This window comes from Suncus etruscus, chromosome 19 (genome assembly GCF_024139225.1).
Source record: "Suncus etruscus isolate mSunEtr1 chromosome 19, mSunEtr1.pri.cur, whole genome shotgun sequence".
Classification (NCBI taxonomy): Eukaryota; Metazoa; Chordata; class Mammalia; order Eulipotyphla; family Soricidae; genus Suncus; species Suncus etruscus.
Genome location: NC_064866.1, coordinates 3963048 through 3980891, shown reverse-complemented (window position 1 = coordinate 3980891; position 17844 = coordinate 3963048).

Here is a 17844-nt window from a genome sequence, read left to right as displayed (position 1 = left end):
GTTGTATCTCTGGGGAACATTTTCTGAGTATTCAAGCCTATTCCACTGATCTGAGGACCTATCCTTATTCCAATACCATGCTGTTTTGATAACTGTTGCTTTGTAGTACAGTTTAAAGTTGGGAAAAGTAATTCCTCCCATATTCTTTTTCCCAATGATTGCTTTAGCTATTCGAGGGTGTTTATTGTTCCAAATGAATTTCAAAAGTGTCTGATCCACTTCTTTGAAGAATGTCATGGGTATCTTTAGAGGGATGGCATTAAATCTGTATAATGCCTTGGGGAGTATTGACATTTTGATGATGTTAATCCTGCCAATCCATGAGCAGGGTATGTGTTTCCATTTCCGTGTGTCCTCTCTTATTTCTTGGAGCAGAGTTTTATAGTTTTCTTTGTATAGGTCCTTCACATATTTAGTCAAGTTGATTCCAAGATATTTGAGTTTGTGTGGTACTATTGTGAATGGGGTTGTTTTCTTAATGTCCATTTCTTCTTTATTACTGTTGGTGTATAGAAAGGCCATTGATTTTTGTGTGTTAATTTTGTAGCCTGCCACCTTGCTATATGAGTCTATTGTTTCTAGAAGCTTTTTGATAGAGTCTTTAGGGTTTTCTAAGTAGAGTATCATGTCATCTGCAAACAGTGAGAGCTTGACTTCTTCCTTTCCTATCTGGATTCCCTTGATATCCTTTTCTTGCCTAATCGCTATAGCAAGTACTTCCAGTGCTATGTTGAATAGGAGTGGTGAGAGAGGACAGCCTTGTCTTGTGCCAGAATTTAGAGGGAAGGCTTTCAGTTTTTCTCCATTGAGGATAATATTTGCCACTGGCTTGTGGTAGATGGCCTTCACTATATTGAGAAAGGTTCCCTCCATTCCCATCTTGCTGAGAGTTTTGATCAAGAATGGGTGTTGGACCTTATCAATTGCTTTCTCTGCATCTATTGATATGATCATGTGGTTTTTATTTTTCTTGTTATTGATGTTGTGTATTATGTTGATAGATTTACGGATGTTAAACCAGCCTTGCATTCCTGGGATGAAACCTACTTGATCGTAGTGGATGATCTTCTTAATGAGGCATTGAATCCTATTTGCCAGGATTTTGTTGAGGATCTTTGCATCTGCATTCATCAGTGATATTGGTCTGTAATTTTCTTTTTTGGTAGCGTCTCTGTCTGGTTTAGGTATCAAGGTGATGTTGGCTTCATAAAAGCTATTTGGGAGTGTTTCTGTTTGTTCAATTTCATGAAAGAGTCTTGCCAAGATTGGCAGTAGTTCCTCTTGGAAAGTTTGATAGAATTCATTAGTGAATCCATCTGGACCTGGGCTTTTGTTTTTCGGCAGACATTTGATTACTGTTTTAATTTCATCAATGGTGATGGGGGTGTTTAGATATGCTACATCCTCTTCCTTCAACCGTGGAAGATTATAAGAGTCCAAGAATTTATCCATTTCTTCCAGGTTCTCATTTTTAGTGGCGTAGAGTTTTTCAAAGTAGTTTCTGATTACCCTTTGAATCTCTGTCATATCAGTAGTGATCTCTCCTTTTTCATTCCTGATACGAGTTATCAAGTTTCTCTCTCTCTCTCTTTCTTTGTTAGGTTTGCCAGTGGTCTATCAATCTTGTTTAGTTTTTCAAAGAACCAACTTCTGCTTTCGTTGATCTTTCGGATTGTTTTTTGAGTTTCCACTTCGTTGATTTCTGCTCTCAGCTTTGTTATTTCCTTCTGTCTTCCTGTTCTTGGGTCCTTTTGTTGAGCATTTTCTAGTTCTATTAGCTGTGTCATTAAGCTACTCAGGTAAGCTCCTTCTTCCTTCCTGATGTGTGCTTGCAAAGCTATAAATTTTCCTCTCAGTACTGCTTTTGCTGTGTCCCATAAGTTCTGAGAGTTTGTGTCTTTATTGTCATTTGTTTCCAGGAACCTTTTTATTTCCTCCTTGATTTCATCTCGGACCCACTGGTTATTGAGCATGAGGCTGTTTAACTTCCAGGTGTTAAAGTGTTTCTTCTGAGTCCCTTTGGAGTTCACAAATAATTTCAGAGCCTTGTGGTCAGCGAAGGTAGTCTGCAAAATTTCTATCCTCTTGATCTTATGGAGGTATGTTTTATGTGCCAGCATGTAGTCTATCCTGGAGAATGTCCCATGTACATTGGAGAAGAATGTGTATCCAGGTTTCTGGGGATGGAGTGTCCTATATATATCCACTAGGCCTTTTTCTTCCATTTCTCTCCTCAGGTCTAGTATATTCTTGTTGGGTTTCAGTCTGGTTGACCTGTCCAGTGTTGACAAAGCCATGTTAAGGTCCCCCACAATTATTGTGTTGTTGTTGATATTATTTTTCAGATTTGTCAACAGTTGTATTAAATATTTTGCTGGCCCCTCATTCGGTGCATACATGTTTAGGAGAGTGAATTCTTCCTGCTCTACGTACCCCTTGATTAATATAAAATGTCCGTCTTTGTCCCTTACAACCTTCCTGAGTATAAAGTTTGCATTATCTGATATTAGTATGGCCACTCCAGCTTTTTTATGGGTGTTGTTTGCTTGGATAACTTTTCTCCAGCCTTTTATTTTGAGTCTATGTTTGTTCTGACTATTCAGGTGCGTTTCTTGTAGGCAGCAGAAGGTTGGATTGAGTTTTTTGATCCATTTAGCCACTCTGTGTCTCTTAACTGGTGCATTTAGTCCATTGACGTTGAGAGAAAGAATTGTCCTGGGATTTAACGCCATCTTTATTTCAAAATTTGGTGTGTCTTTTGGGTAGTCTTGTCTTAGATTAGGTCTTTCAGTTTTTCTCTTAAGACTGGTTTTGTGTCTATGAAGTTTCTGAGCTGTTTTTTGTCTGTGAAACCATGTATTCTTCCATCAAACCGGAAAGTGAGTTTTGCTGGGTATAGTATTCTGGGTGAAGCATTCATTTCATTCAGTCTTGTCACAATATCCCACCACTGCTTTCTGGCATTGAGCGTTTCTGGTGACAGGTCTGCTGTAAATCTCAGGGAAGCTTGCTTGAACATGATTTCCCCTTTTGATCTTGCTGTTTTCAGAATTCTGTCTCTATCTGTGGGATTTGTCATTGTGACTAGGATGTGTCTTGGGGTGGTTTTTCTGGGGTCTCTTTTGGTTGGTACTCTTCGGGCATGCAGGATTTGATCACATATATTCTTTAGCTCTGGAAGTTTCTCTTTAATGATGTTCTTGACCATTGATTCTTCCTGGAAATTTTCTTCCTGGGTCTCTGGGACTCCAATGATTCTTAAGTTGTTTCTGTTGATCTTATCATAAACTTCTATTTTCGTCTGTTCCCATTCTTTGACTAATTTTTCCATTGTCTGCTCATTTGCTTTAAGTTTTTTGTCCAATCTCTCCTGCTGTATGGAATTGTTATGTATCTCATCTTCCACAGCACCAAGTCTATTCTCAGCTTCTGATACCCTGTCCCAGAGCTTATCCATTTTGTCATTCACTTCGTTTACTGAGTTTTTCAGGCCTGTTAGTTGACATGTTATTTCAGTTTGGAGTTTTGTCATTTCTGCCTTCATATTTTCTTGGTTCTTATTAGTGTTCTGTTCAACTCGATCCATGGTTTCTTGGAGTCTGTTGAGCACCTTCCATATTGCTAGTCTAAAGTCCTTATCTGAGAGGTTGATTAGTTGTTCAGTCATTATCTGGTCCTCAGAATTGTCATCTTCATTCTCTATGTCTGATGCTGGCCTGCGCTGTTTCCCCATTGTCACATTTGTATTGTGGGTTTTTCTACGTGTTGTAGTGGTATTCATTGTCTATATGATGTAGGCAGCACACTCCTCTGGCTCCTCCCTTTCTGGATGGGCTGACTTGCCTCTAAGGGAGGGGAGTCCTCCGTGGATGAAGCCTCACACTGGGTCAAATCTTAGGCCTGAGCATGCAACAGAGAAGACAGTCCAGAGAGAAATGTTTGCTTCTGTGATATAGCGCCGTTCTTAGTGTGATTTTTCCTTCTTGTTGCAATGGAGTTCTTTCCTTAGAAAGAGTGCACGGCCGCGTAGCGAAGCGGAGCGGCCGTGCTCCTCTGAGCCTCTTTTTGCCCCACTCGCAAGAGTTTCACGCAAGAGGACAGTAGACAGACATAGACAGGTCACACTCACAGTCTTTCACAGCTGAGCCCCACTGGGCCGGTGTACTTTCGCGGATTTCAAGATCATATAGTTTTATCCAAATAAATTATCCCTGCTCTTGGTGAGTGAGTCACTAATGCTTTTCAGTTTGAGCCCTGAAAAACTGAAATAGTAAACAATTCCAAATAAGTAAAATATTATGCTATGTTGTGTGTATGTATATAATGAGTTCCTTATTTGAGCATGAAGCATGATATGATTTTTTGTTCCTGGCCATAATTTTCCACATACTTCAGCCCTCTCTATAAGTAATATTAATTTAAAAGAACACCAAATTATCCAGGGTCTGAATCTCCTCTTGAGACCTAGATTCTGTTCTTTCACTCTTCCATGTTTTTTTTCCTCTAAATTCTTTGTTTTTCCTTTCATGTTTGCCCACCTCCATTAATGCCTACAGTTATTATAGAAAGGGCTATGAAGCAGCAAAGTTGTATCACCATATTTCATAATATTATTATACATTTTTTGGTTTTTGGGGTCACACGCTTTTGATGCTCAGGGGTTACTCCTGGCTAAGTGCTCAGAAATTGCTCCTGGCTTGGGAGGACCATATGGGACGCTGGGGGATCAAACTGCGGTCCTTTCTTGGCTAGTGCTTGCAAGGCAGACACCTTACCTCTAGCGCCACCTCGCCAGCCCCAATATATTATTATATTTTTACTATTATTTTATATCTTTGTCTTATATAAAAATAGTTTTTAAATTTCATTGCTTCATGAGATGTTGTGAGCAATTGTTGGCCTGTCTCTGGACTAGAGTCTAAGTTTTTGGGGGTGACGAATCTCCTCTTCTTTTTTGTCCTTACAGGCTTTGCCCATCACGTGCCCTTTGCTATATCAAGAACAGGGTCAGTTTGTGTGTCCATGGTGAATGAAGCCTCTGCACTCTCTTTTCCAGAGCTCAGAATAATTAAATGGAAGGCAGCTGCTCTCAGGAACCAACCAAATTGAATATAGAATTCATGTTATTCAGCATAAAGTTGTATCTTGATTGCACCATAGGACTTTCCTTCACACCCTTGCTGAATCTCTCTCTTCCTGCTTCCAAAGAAAAGTGATTTGCCTACTCTACATTTAGTACCCCACTCTACTCTATTCCTATCTTAACTTACTATTCTCACCCAGTCAGAAATTCCTTACAATCCAAGATTTTTTACTCTATTCATTCAATTTTACTAATTTGACTTCCTTTACCTCCTCTGGGGTTCACTGTATGAGCTGTCTGTCTCTGGATGTCTCCAGAAACATTGATTTCAATGGCAATGGGCTCTTTACTAGTTGCTTTAATCATTGGCAGTTATAGCTATTTATAGAGATTTTCTACCCTGAAATGTTTACCTTCCACCAGGTTCATGCAGAAGGAAATTCTCCTCTTATGTCATTATGCTTTATGATCTTTGATTAAAGTACTAGCATGCTTGTTCTGCTAAAGATATGGTCTGTCCAAATTATTTAACTTTGAAGAGAAGTGTGTGTGTGTGTGTGTGTGTGTTTTGCTGGGTCTAATTCATAACCTCATATATGCAAAACATGTGCTCCACTGAATCAGGATCCCGGGTATTACACATTATTTTTCCGATGAGATTTTTCTCACAATAATTTGCTTTGGCTGTGTTAAACCAGTTTAACAGCTTCCTAAGGTCAAGTGAAAAAAGGAACAGCCAATCTGTGTACTCATTAAAAATAAATGGAACAGTTACAGAGAGCTATTTTATTTTATGTCAAGATTTATATTGTAGAGGTGGAGTGGAATGCAGGAACAGATGGGATATGGAAATCTAATGTAAATTGAACCCTTGGTTAAATCTGTTGTGATATTTGAGTTTACTCCATGTAAAGAAGCTAAAATGTCAGAAAAGGCTAGAGTCTCTAGAGATAAATTTATGTGAGGCCTATTTTGAAGACACACAATTCAGAAGGAAGAACAATGTTAAGATACCCTATGACAACAAAGAATTCTGTTTTAACCAGGAAGCCAAGAATACAGTCTCAGAATTGCCAGAAAATATCTGGTGTTGAAAAACTGGCTGTCCAAGTAACAAGGTAAGAAAATAAAAATGCAAAAACTAAAGTTCAGGAACTGAAGAAAGAGTATAGTGGGTAAAGCGCTTGTATTGTATGCAACTGACCCATCAATCCCTGACTCACATCTGGTCCCCTGAGCTTCACCAGGAGTAAAACCAGTGCAGAGCCAGAAGCAAGCCTTGAGCACAGCTGGCCCCAACATAAAATTAAGCTAAACAAACAAAAAAGAGTTCAGGTAATTAGCCTAACCTAAAATGCATAAAAATGCCAATAACTCTCTGCCTATAAAAGGCTTAAATCATCCTTTAATGGAATGAATTTTTAAAACTAAAAACTCCAATTGTGTCTTGGGCAGATAGAGTCAAAAAGCTGTAGTGAAGGGGAAAATAAACCAAAGGATAAGGTTAAAATACAGCCCCAAGGTAATAACAGAGCCAAGCAGAGTGTCAGATTCTCCTGAAGATAGAAGCTAAAGAAACCTATTATTTTTCTACAGGTGGCTAAGGCAGGAGGCTGGACTGTATTTCTCAACTTGGTCTTCAGTTTGGATACACAAGTTTGGTACTGGAAGAGAAAGGAGAGATTGGGACATTGGTGATGGGAATGTTGCACTGGTGAAGGGAGGTATTCTTTACATAACTAAAACAGAACTACAATCATATTTGTAATAAAGATAATAATAAAAAGAAGGAAGAAAAACTAAAATTTCTACTTGCTCCTAGGAAAGGACCTTCATGATCTACTTCCTGGATCAGATTTCAATGGGATATGTCTCAGGGCCTTACTTGGTAGTTTTATGATGACATGATCAAGAAGGATGACTAAAACAAAGGGGTAGACAGGGCCTACTCAGTCTTTTTTGGTTTTTGTTTCGAGCCACATAATGTGATGCTCAGGGCTAACTTCTGCTTTGTATTTAGGGATCTCTCCTGACTATGCTCCAGGAGACCATATGGGAGATCAGGGACTGAGCCTAGGTTAGTCCTGTGCAAGGCAAACACCTTATCAGTTAATGGTATCATTCTGGTCCAAGATCAGTCGTAAATGCTTCAATCCATCTGGAGACAGAGTTTTTGGGAAATTAAGATTGATCATTACTTAAACCTTCAGATGTACCAATGATGGAGTTCATCCTCTGATTTGTACCTCCTAACCTTTAGACTTTACAATGCTCAAGGTAAGTTTTAAATCCTGGTCTCCAGATCTCATGCTGTCTTTGTGGTACTTCCTAGGAAAAGGCCTCTAAAAGGAAATTGAATACTGTTGTCTTAGATAAGCATAATAAAAATAGGACACTACTTTAGGGGATTTTTTTCTGCTCTTTTACCAGTTACTTCATTTTTATCATAGTGAACACCCCATAGCCAGATGCCAATGTTGTGCTCTTGGTTAGGTTCTAGGCTAAGTCATTCAGAAGGCAAACAGTGTTGGTTTCCATGGAATGATGATTTTTAAGCATTATATAGCACCAAAGTGGATGATGCTGGCTATCCAAGTGTGGATTTGAAGGCACGCAGTCTCTCTCACAAGAAGTTCATGCATATTCAAAAGATAAGAAGTGAATATTAAGAAGGTAATTTAGGAAGCCAGTGATAAATGAGTACTAAATTAAACAATTGATTTAGCAGGAGGGAGAGATCATTGCTAAGTTAGAAGAGAAGATTTTTGGACCATGGGACAGAAAATGGGGCCTTTTTGAGAGGCAGTGAAATCAGAAGGAGACACAGAGCAAGGCAATAAAAGCTCTACTTGGAAACAGTGATGGGAGCAGATAGACTTTGGATCACTATGAGAGGAGGTAAGAAAAAGAAGCTAAGTTAGATTGCATCGATATTTGAAAACAATGCAGAATAACTTCATTCTTATTAGTGAGATCCATTATCAATGAGATTCACTATAAACTTGGGAGTTGATAAACTGGGAAGTTATTATTTAGAGACTCCTGGAAGAGCCAGGACTTTGGAAAGAAGGTTATTTTGAGATTCTGCCTGTAAATAAGGTAGATAAATCTTAATAAGGTAGATAAACTCTACCTTATTTAAGTAGTATGAAGGGTTTATTGAGTTTCTGCTTATTTGTCAGTAAGATGCAGATAGCTTTCATCTCATGTAGATAATAGAGCAGAAGCCAACAAAATATTTTCTGTAATGAACCAGATGGCAAATAGTTTAGATTCTCTGCACCATATGATATGGATGTGCTCCCTGCCATTATTCCATGAAAGAACATAGCACAAAAACAAATAGGCATGGGCTGGAGTGATGGCGCTAGAGGTAAGGCATTTGCCTTTCAAGTGCTAGCCTAGGACGAACTGTGGTTCAATCCCCCAGCATCCCATATGGTCTCCCCAAGCCAGGAGCAATTTCTGAGCACATAGCCAGGAGTAACCCCCGGAGTGTCAAATGGGTGTGGCCCCCCAAACAAAACAAAACAAACAAACCAAAAAAAATGAGCATGGCCAATAAAACTTGACCTATAGTAACAGTCAGCCTAATAAATTTGGATTTTGGAAATTAATTTGCTAAGCCCTATGGTAGAGACTAAGTGAAATGATGTTCACAAAATAGATTTTAAATAACCATCTACCTCTGCTAAAATTCATTGTGTCTCTTCAAGAGGGATTTTTGACCCCATATGTACATTCTGATATAGCTGATACATATACATAATTTATCATTTACCTCTGCCATACTAGTCATAACATAGTCTCCTAAAAATGAACATTAAAACTAAAAGATTTCTTAGGATGTTTGAGTATGACAATAAGCGATAACCATGCTCAATTTCTTTTATGTTTGTTTGTCTTTTTAGTCTACGTACAGCAGTGTTCAGAGTTTATTTCTGGCTATGCACTCAGGAGTCACTCTTGGGTTTAGGAGACCAAATGGGATGCAGATGCAAAACACTGGCCCAGCCTCCTGCAAGGCAACATCCCTACCTTGTCCAATTCAAGACTGTCCAGCCCCCTTGTCCAGTTTCAAGACTGGAAGGCATCAAGTGTTTCTTTCCTTTCCTTTGTCTTTTAAGTCAAGAAAGGAACCTTGGAATTCCACCTGCTGATTATAAAATAGACCTGCACAAGGAATTCGAAATGAAAGGGTGCCCTCAAATGGATATTTAGAGAATGCATCTAAATTTGTTTTGCTAGAGATTAGCATTAGCCAAAAATAAATATAATTTGGAAGCAGTCTACTCTTGACAAATACTTTCATATTTTACTTCATTTGATAACAACTGTATTTTAGGATGATTTCTATCCTAAAAAAAGTTGGGAAATAAGTGTTTAAGGACTAAGCCAAGCCTTGTGTGTGTGTGTGTGTGTGTGTGTGTGTGAGAGAGAGAGAGAGAGAGAGAGAGAGAGAGAGAGAGAGATAGAGAGAGAGAGAGAGAGGAGAGAGAGAGAGAAAGAGAGAGAAAGAGAGAGAAAGAGAAAAGAGAGAGTAACAGAGAGAAAGAGACCTTGCCAGAGTATAACCCCCACATTTAGTTTTTTGGGGAATATGGGGTGACAATTTGGGGCATACCTAGTGGTGCTCAAAGGATTGTATGTATGTAGTATCCTGAATCACAGTAAGGTGACCTCCACTTTTTTGTTTTGGGAGTTTTGTTTGTTTGTTTATTTGTTTGGGGCCATTCCCAAAAATGTTCAGTCAGGACTTACTCCTGGATTTACACTAAGCGATCACTTCTTGCGGTGCTCACAGACCCATATGGATGCCAGTTATTGAACCCAGGTTGGCTGTGTGCAAGGCAAGTATACTTCTGCCACAGTACTATTGTTCTGGCCGCAACCACATTTTAGTTTTACCTGATGCTAACCCCATAAACAATATGCACTTTAGTAAAAAGCTATCAGCCATTTCTCTGAAATTTTCTACTAGAGAAAGTTTCTAATTGAGGTTGGCAAGTGATCTTCCAAATTTCCCCACAAGGATGAACTGGGGGTTTTCTTTTTTTTATATATATAATTATCTTTATTTAAACACCGTGATTACAAATATGATTATAGTTGTATTATTACAGTCATGTAAAGAACACCTCCCTTCACCAGTGCAACATTCCCACCATCAATTTCTCAGATCTCCCTCCTCCCCACCCCCCCACACCTGTATTCGAGACAGGCTTTCTACTTCCCTCATTCATTCACATTGTTATGATAGTTTTCAGTGTAGTCATCTCTCCAACTGCACTCATCACTCTATATGATGAGCTTCATGTCATGAGCTGCACCTACCAGCCCTCATCTCTCTTGTCTCTGAGATACTGTTAAAAATGTCTTTCATTTTTCTTAAAGCCCATAGATGAGTGAAACCATTCTGCATCTTTCTCTCTCCCTCTGACTTACTTCACTCAGCATAATAGATTCCATGTACATCCATGTATAGGAAAATTTCATGACTTCATCTCTCCTGACGGCTGCATAGTATTCCATTGTGTATATGTACAACAGTTTCTTTAGCCACTCATCTGTTGAAGGGCATCTTGGTTGTTTCCAGAGTCTGGCTATTGTAAATAGCACTGCAACGAATATAGGTGTAAGGGAGGGATTTTTTTATTGTATTTTTGTGTTCTTCGGGTATATTCCTAGGAGTGGTATAGCTGGAAGCTCAATTTCCAGTTTGTGAAGGAATCTCCATATCGCTTTCCATAAAGGTTGTACTAGACAGCATTCCCACCAGCAGTGAAAAGGAGTTCCTTTCTCTCCACATCCCCACCAGCACTGCTTGTTTTCCTTTTTTGTGATGTGTGCCAATCTCAGTGGCGTGAGGTGGTACCTCATAGTAGTTTTGATTTGCATCTCTCTGACGATTAGTGATGTTGAGCATCTTTTCATGTGCCTTTTGGCCATTTGCCTTTCCTCTTTTTCAGAGTGTCTGTTCATTTCTTCTCCCCATTTTTTGATGGGGTTAGTTGTTTTTTTCTTGTATAGTTCTGTGAGTACCTTGTAAATTTTGGATATTAGTCCTTTATCTGATGAGTATTGGGTGAATAATTTCTCCCACTCAGTGGATGGCCTTTGTATTCTGGGCACTATCTCCTTTGAGATGCAGAAGCTTCTCAGCTTAATATAGTCCCATCTGTTTATATCTGCTTCCACTTGTTTGGAGAGTGCTTCTCATCCTTAAAGATGCCTTTAGTCTTTAGATGCCTGGAGTGTTTCACCTACATGTTGTTTTATATACCTTATAGTTTCAGATCTGATATCAAGGTCTTTAATCCATTTGGAGTTTACCTTTGTACATGGTGTTAGCTGGGGGTCTGAGCTCGCTTTTTTGCAAGTGGCTAACCAGTTGTGCCAACACCACTTGCTCAATAGGCTTTCCTTGCTCCATTTAGGATTTCTTGCTCCTTTATCAAAAACTAGGTGGTTATATATCTGAGGAACCTTCTCTGAGTATTCAAGCCTATTCCACTGATCTGAGGGTCTGTCTTTATTCCAATACCATGCTGTTTTTATAACTATTGCTTTGTAATATAGCTTAAAATTGGGGAAAGTAATGCCTCCCATATTCCTTTTCCCAAGGAGTGCTTTAGCTATACAAGGTTGTTTATTGTTCCAAATGAATTTCAGAAGTGTTTGATCCACTTCTTTGAAGAATGTCATGGGTATCTTTAAAGGAATCACATTAAATATGTACAATGCTTTTGAAAGTATTGCCATTTTAATGATGTTGATCCTGCCAATTCATGAACAGGGTATGTTTTTCCATTTCTGCGTGTCCTCTCTTATTTCTTGGAGCAGTGTTTTATAGTTTTCTTTGTATAGATCCTTCACATCTTTAGTCAGGTTGACTCCAAGATATTTGAGTTTGTGTTGCATTAATGTGAATGGGATTGTTCTCTTAATGTCCATTTCTTCCCTATCATTATTAGTGTATAAAAAAGCCATTGATTTTTGTGTGTTAATTTTGTAGCCTGCCACTTTGCTATATGAATCTATTATTTCTAGAAGCCTTTTGGTAGAGTATTTAGGGTTTTCTAAGTAGACTATCATGTCATCTGCAAACAGTGAGAGCTTGACTTCTTCCTTTCCTATCTGGATTCCCATGATATTTTTTTCTTGCCTAATCACTATAGCAACTACTTCTAGTACTATGTTGAATAGGAGTGGTGAGAGAGGACAGCCTTGTCTTGTACCAGAATTTAGAGGGAAGGCTTTTAGTTTTTCTCCATTGAGGATAATATTTGCCACTGGCTTGTGGTAGATGGTCTTAACTATATTGAGAAAGGTTCCTTTTATTCCTATCTTGCTGAGAGTTTTCATCAAGAATGGGTCTTAACCTTACCAAATGCTTTTTCTGTGTCTATTGATATGACCATGTGATTTTTATTTTTCTTGTTGTTTATGTTGTGTATTATGTTGATGGATTTACGGATGTTAAACCATCCTCTGATGGTTTAACATCATTCCTGGGATGAAACCTACTTGATCAAAGTGAATGATCTTGATGAAGCACTGGATCCTGTTCACCAGGATTTTGTTGAGGATCTTTGCATCTGTGTTCATCAGGGATATTGGTCTGTAATTTTCTTTTTTGGCAGCATCTCTATCTGGTTTTGGTATTAAGGTGATGTTGGCTTCATAAAAGCTATTTGGAAGTGTTCCTGTTTTTTCGATTTCATAAAAGAGCCTGGCCAGGATTGGTAGTAGTTCCTCTTGAAAGGCTTGAAAGAATTCATTCGTGAATCTATCAGGGCCTGGGCTTTTGTTTTTGGGCAAATTTTTTATTACAGTTTTAATTTCCTCAATAGTGATGGGGGTGTTTAGATATGTTACATCTTCTTTATTCAACCGTGGAAGGTTATATGAGTTCAAAAATTTATCCATTTCGTTAAAATTCTCATATTTAGTGGCATAGTTTTTGAATCTCTGCAGTATCTGTAATGATCTCCCCCTTTTCATTTCTAATATGTGTTATCAAGTTTCTCTCTCTCTTTTGCTTTGTGAGTTTTTCCAATGGTCTATCAATCTTGTTTATTTTTTTCAAAAAACCAACTTCTGCTTTCGTTGATCTTTTGGATTGTTTTTTGGGTTTCCATGTAATTGATTTCTGCTCTCAGCTTTGTTATTTCCTTCTGTCTCCCTATTTTTAGTTTCTTTTGTTGATCATTTTCTAATTCTATAAGCTGCATCATTGAGCTATTCATGTATGCTCCTTCTTCCTTTCTGATGTGTGCTTGCAAAACTATAAATTTTCCTCTCAGTACCACCTTATCTGTATCCCATAGGTTCTGATAGTTTGTGTTTTCATTATCGTTTGTTTCCAGGAAATTTTTGATTTCTTCTTTGATTTCATCTTGGACCCACTGGCTATTCAGTAGTAGACTGTTTAATTTCCAGGTGTTAAATTTTTTCTTCTGTGCCCCTTTGTAGTTCACATCTAACTTCAGAGCCTTGTGGTCAGCAAAGGTAGCCTGCAGAATTTTTCTATCTTCTTGATTTTATGGAGGTATGTTTTATGTGCCAGCATGTGGTCTATCCTGGAGAATGACCTGTGTACGTTGTAAAAGACTGTGTATCCAGGTTTCTGAGGATGGAGTGTCCTATATTTTTTTTTATATATATCTACTAGGCCTCTTTCTTCCATTTCTCTTTTCAGGCCTAGTATATTTTTGTTGGGTTTCAATTTGGTTGACCTATCAAGTGTTGACAAGCCTGTGTTGAGGTCTCCCACAATTATTGTGTTATTATTGATATCCTTTTTCAGATTTGTCAACAATTGTATTAAATACTTTGCTGGTCCCTCATTGGGTGTGTATATGTTTAGGAGAGTGATTTCTTTCTGTTGTACATATCCCTTGATTAGTACATAATATCAATCTTTGTCCCTTACAACTTTTCTGAGTATAAAGTTTGTGTCATCTGATATTAGTATGGCCACCCCCGCTTTTTTAAGGGTGTTGTTTGCTTGAATGATTTTTCTCCAGACTTTGATTTTGAGTCTATGTTAATTCTGACTATTCAGGTGTGTTTCTTGTAGGCAGCAGAAGGTTGGCTTCAGTTTTTTGATCCATTTTGCCACTCTGTGCCTCTTAACGGGTGCATTTAGTCCATTGACATTGAAATAACTGTCATGGGATTTATTGCCATCTTTGTGTAGAAATTTGGTGTGTTTTTTGTTCTGTCTTGTCTTTAGAGTAGATCTTTCAGTTTTTCTTTTAAGGCTGGTTTTGAGTCTGTAAAGTTTTTGAGCTGTTATTTATCTGTGAAGCCATGTATACTTCCTTCAAACCTGAAAGTGAGTTTTGCTGGGTGCAGTATTCTTGGCAAAGCATTTATTTCATTGAGTTTTGTCACTGCCTTCTGGCCTTGAGTGTTTCTGGTGACAGGTCTGCTGTAACTTTCAAGGATGCTCCCTGGAATGTAATTTTCCTTTTCTATCTTGCTGCTTGCAGTATTCTATCTCTATCTGTGGGATTCTTCACTGTGACTAGGATGTGTTTTGGGGTGTTTCTCCTGGGGTCTTTTTTAGCTGGTACTCTTCGGGCATGCAGGATTTGGTCACATGTTTTCTTTAGCTCTGTAGTAGGTAGTTTCTCTGTGATGATGTTCTTGACCGTTGATTCTTCCTGGAGATTTTCTTCTTGGGTCTCTGGAACTCCAATGATTCTAAAGTTGTTTCTGTTGAGCTTATCAAAGACTTCTATTTTCATCTGCTCATATTCTTTGAGTAATTTCTCCATTGTCTGCTCATTTGATTTAAGGCTTTTTCCAATCTCTTCTGCTGTGTAATGTTGTATGCATTGTATCTTCCAGCACACTAATTCTATCCTCAGCTGCTTTTAACCTGTTGGAAAGCTCATCCATTATGTTCTTCAATTCATCTACTGAGTTTTTCAGACCTGTTATTTGACCTGATATTTCAGTTTGGAGTTTTCTGAGTTCTATCTTTATATTCTCTTGATTTTTAATAGTGTTCTGATCTATACTTTATTTGAGTTCTGTGAGCATCCTCCATATTTCTTCTCTAAACTCCATTTCTGAAAGACTGCTTAGGTAGTTGGCCATTGTTGGGTCATCAGAGTTTCCATCTTCATTCTCTATGGCTGATGTTGGTCTGCATAGTTTCCCCATTGTCACGCTTATGCTGTGGATTTTTCTACATGTTGTGGTGGTATTTATTGGCTAGGTGGAGTGTGCAGCCATGAAGTGAAGGCTCCTCTGTTTTGACCCCTTATAGGTGGGCTTAAGGGACCCCGCATTCAGCTTTATCTACAACTCTGGCCCGGAAAGACTCACCTCAGCAGAGGCAAGCCATCAGGGGATGAATGCCAGAGAAGATCAAAGTTCCCAGGTTGAAGAAAGCCGGGGGAAGCCCCAAAATGTCTGCCTAGCTTAAGGGGCCCAGCAGAGTCTAGAACTGAGGGTTTTCAACAAAGCCATTATTTAGAACATCAACAGAACATACAATTCCAATGGAATTTCTTCATCTTTTTCTTCCTATTGCCAATAGGTACCCTTTTTGGTTACTGAATAAAACTTGACTATAGAAGTCTGGGCTCTGAGTTACAGAGTATAAACAGCTACCCTGGATCTTTCACTCCAGAAAAATCATCCAGAAGAGAACTGTTAGCACAAGAATAGGAATAAGTCAGCCTATGCCAAAGATGGAAATCAATTCAGCTCTTTTTGAGAGAAACAACTAATAAATTGGATATTAAATTATTCTTTGAGGGCTAGAGTGATAGCACAGTGGTCAGTAGAGCATTTGCCTTGCACATGGTCAACCCAAGACAGGCCTATGTTCAATCCCCAGCATCCCACCTTGTCCCCTGCCAGGAGTGATTTCTGCCAGGAGTGATTTCTGAGTTTAGAGCCAGGAGTAACCCCTGAGCGCCACTGGGTGTGACCCCAAAACCAAAAATATTCTTTGAACTATTAAAATAACAGATTTTCGAAGAAAGAACAAAAGCAAGGGTGATGGAAAAATTTTAATTGAATTTTAACTGACATTTTAATGAAAGAAAACAGACAGATCTAATATGAACTAAGGTACAAACCCTTAGTTTTACTTGTATTTTAGAGAAGAAAATCTCAAATTCTTTCCTTTTATTCTAAAGACAGGAACTTTTGTTTGTTGGTTGGTTTTAGTTTGGAAACCACACCCAGCAGAGCTCAGGGCTTCCTTCCTCCTGACTCTGCTTAAGGACCACTCCTGGCAGTGCTCAGGGAATGATATTTATACTAAGTACAACAACACACAAAGTAAGCACCTAACCCCTTGTACCATTACTTTAGCCTGAGTTATTATTTCCTAACTAACTTTGAACCAAACAGTAAAATTTACCCAGGAAAACTTTAAATTGTGGGGAAAATATTCTTAGTTCTTTCTATTTTATTTTATGTTTGTTTTTTGAGCCACACCCAATAGTGCTCAGGGGTTACTCCTGGCTCTAGAGTGCTCAGAAATCACCCCTGGAAGGCTCGGGGGATCATATGAAATGCTGGGAATCGAACCCAGATACGTCCTGAGTCGGTTGCATGCAAGACAAACGCCCTACTGCTGTACGATCTCTAAGACCCTCTTAGTTCTTTCTATAACTGTTTATTTTTTACAAAAGTATAAAAGTTTATACTTTTACAAAAATCAACTATTACAAACATATTCCTTTATTTAACTTTCGGAGGGGGCCAAGATTTGGATGAGGCAGAGTTTGTTTGTGATGGGCTATTTGACTTCAGACTGTTCTTCACCTGAATGTGCTTAAGGACTACTGCCAAAAATCAATGCCACTCAGTGTCCTCCTGAAACATTGGGTACTTATAGCCATAGTTCTTCGACTTCATCAACTGATAACTTGCGTTCTACTCAAGAATACTTTAGCCAGTTCATCCTCTTCTTCATTTTATGCAGCAGATCTTTAGAAGGTGAATTTTCTTCCCTGGCTTGATACTCATTGTAAAGATCAAACCTCCCTCCAGGAGAACGGACCTTTCTGAGTGGACCTTTTGGACATGCTGACTGCCCGTTGCCCATGTGGAGTTTCCACACTAGTAGTGATTTGTGACACTTCTCAGCTTTTGACTCTCTAACCAAGACTGTGGATCTTGTTTCTTAGAGGAGCCTGCTTTGGAAAACTCGTACACAACCTTGTGGTCCAAACTTCCTATGAATTGGAAAGGCATGGTCCATGTGAGGTATAGAAATATGGTTTGCCACATTTATGTTAGACTTCAATTGTCACCAGGTTGCTTAAATTCTAAATTCTTGGTTTTCATTCCAGAACTTGCCAAATAATTTTCATGTAATGATACAAGACGTTATTCCCAAAAGGTGCTGTGGTCTCTAAATTGATTGGGTTCTCAACTGCTCTGGAAGATTTTGAAAAATATAAACAGACATTATATGTCTCTTGTGGGGTCCCTTCTAGAACCCAGAAGTCAGTCTGGTAAGGTAACCAATCATCTGACTTTCCTTGAGTCTGAGAAAGTTTTTTTCAATTTATTGTGATTCTTATAATACTATTAATAAATCATAGTTTCTCATGCACATAATTACAATACCAAACCAGTCACCAGTGTAACCACTAGGGCTGAGGAAGTATTGAGGGCTTGGGATTTGGGGTATTAAGCCTGGGAATGTTCTGGATAAATTGGAATAAGTTGCATTTCCCTGCTAATTAGAAAATTAGGAGTTATAGTACCATGAATGGGGTGCT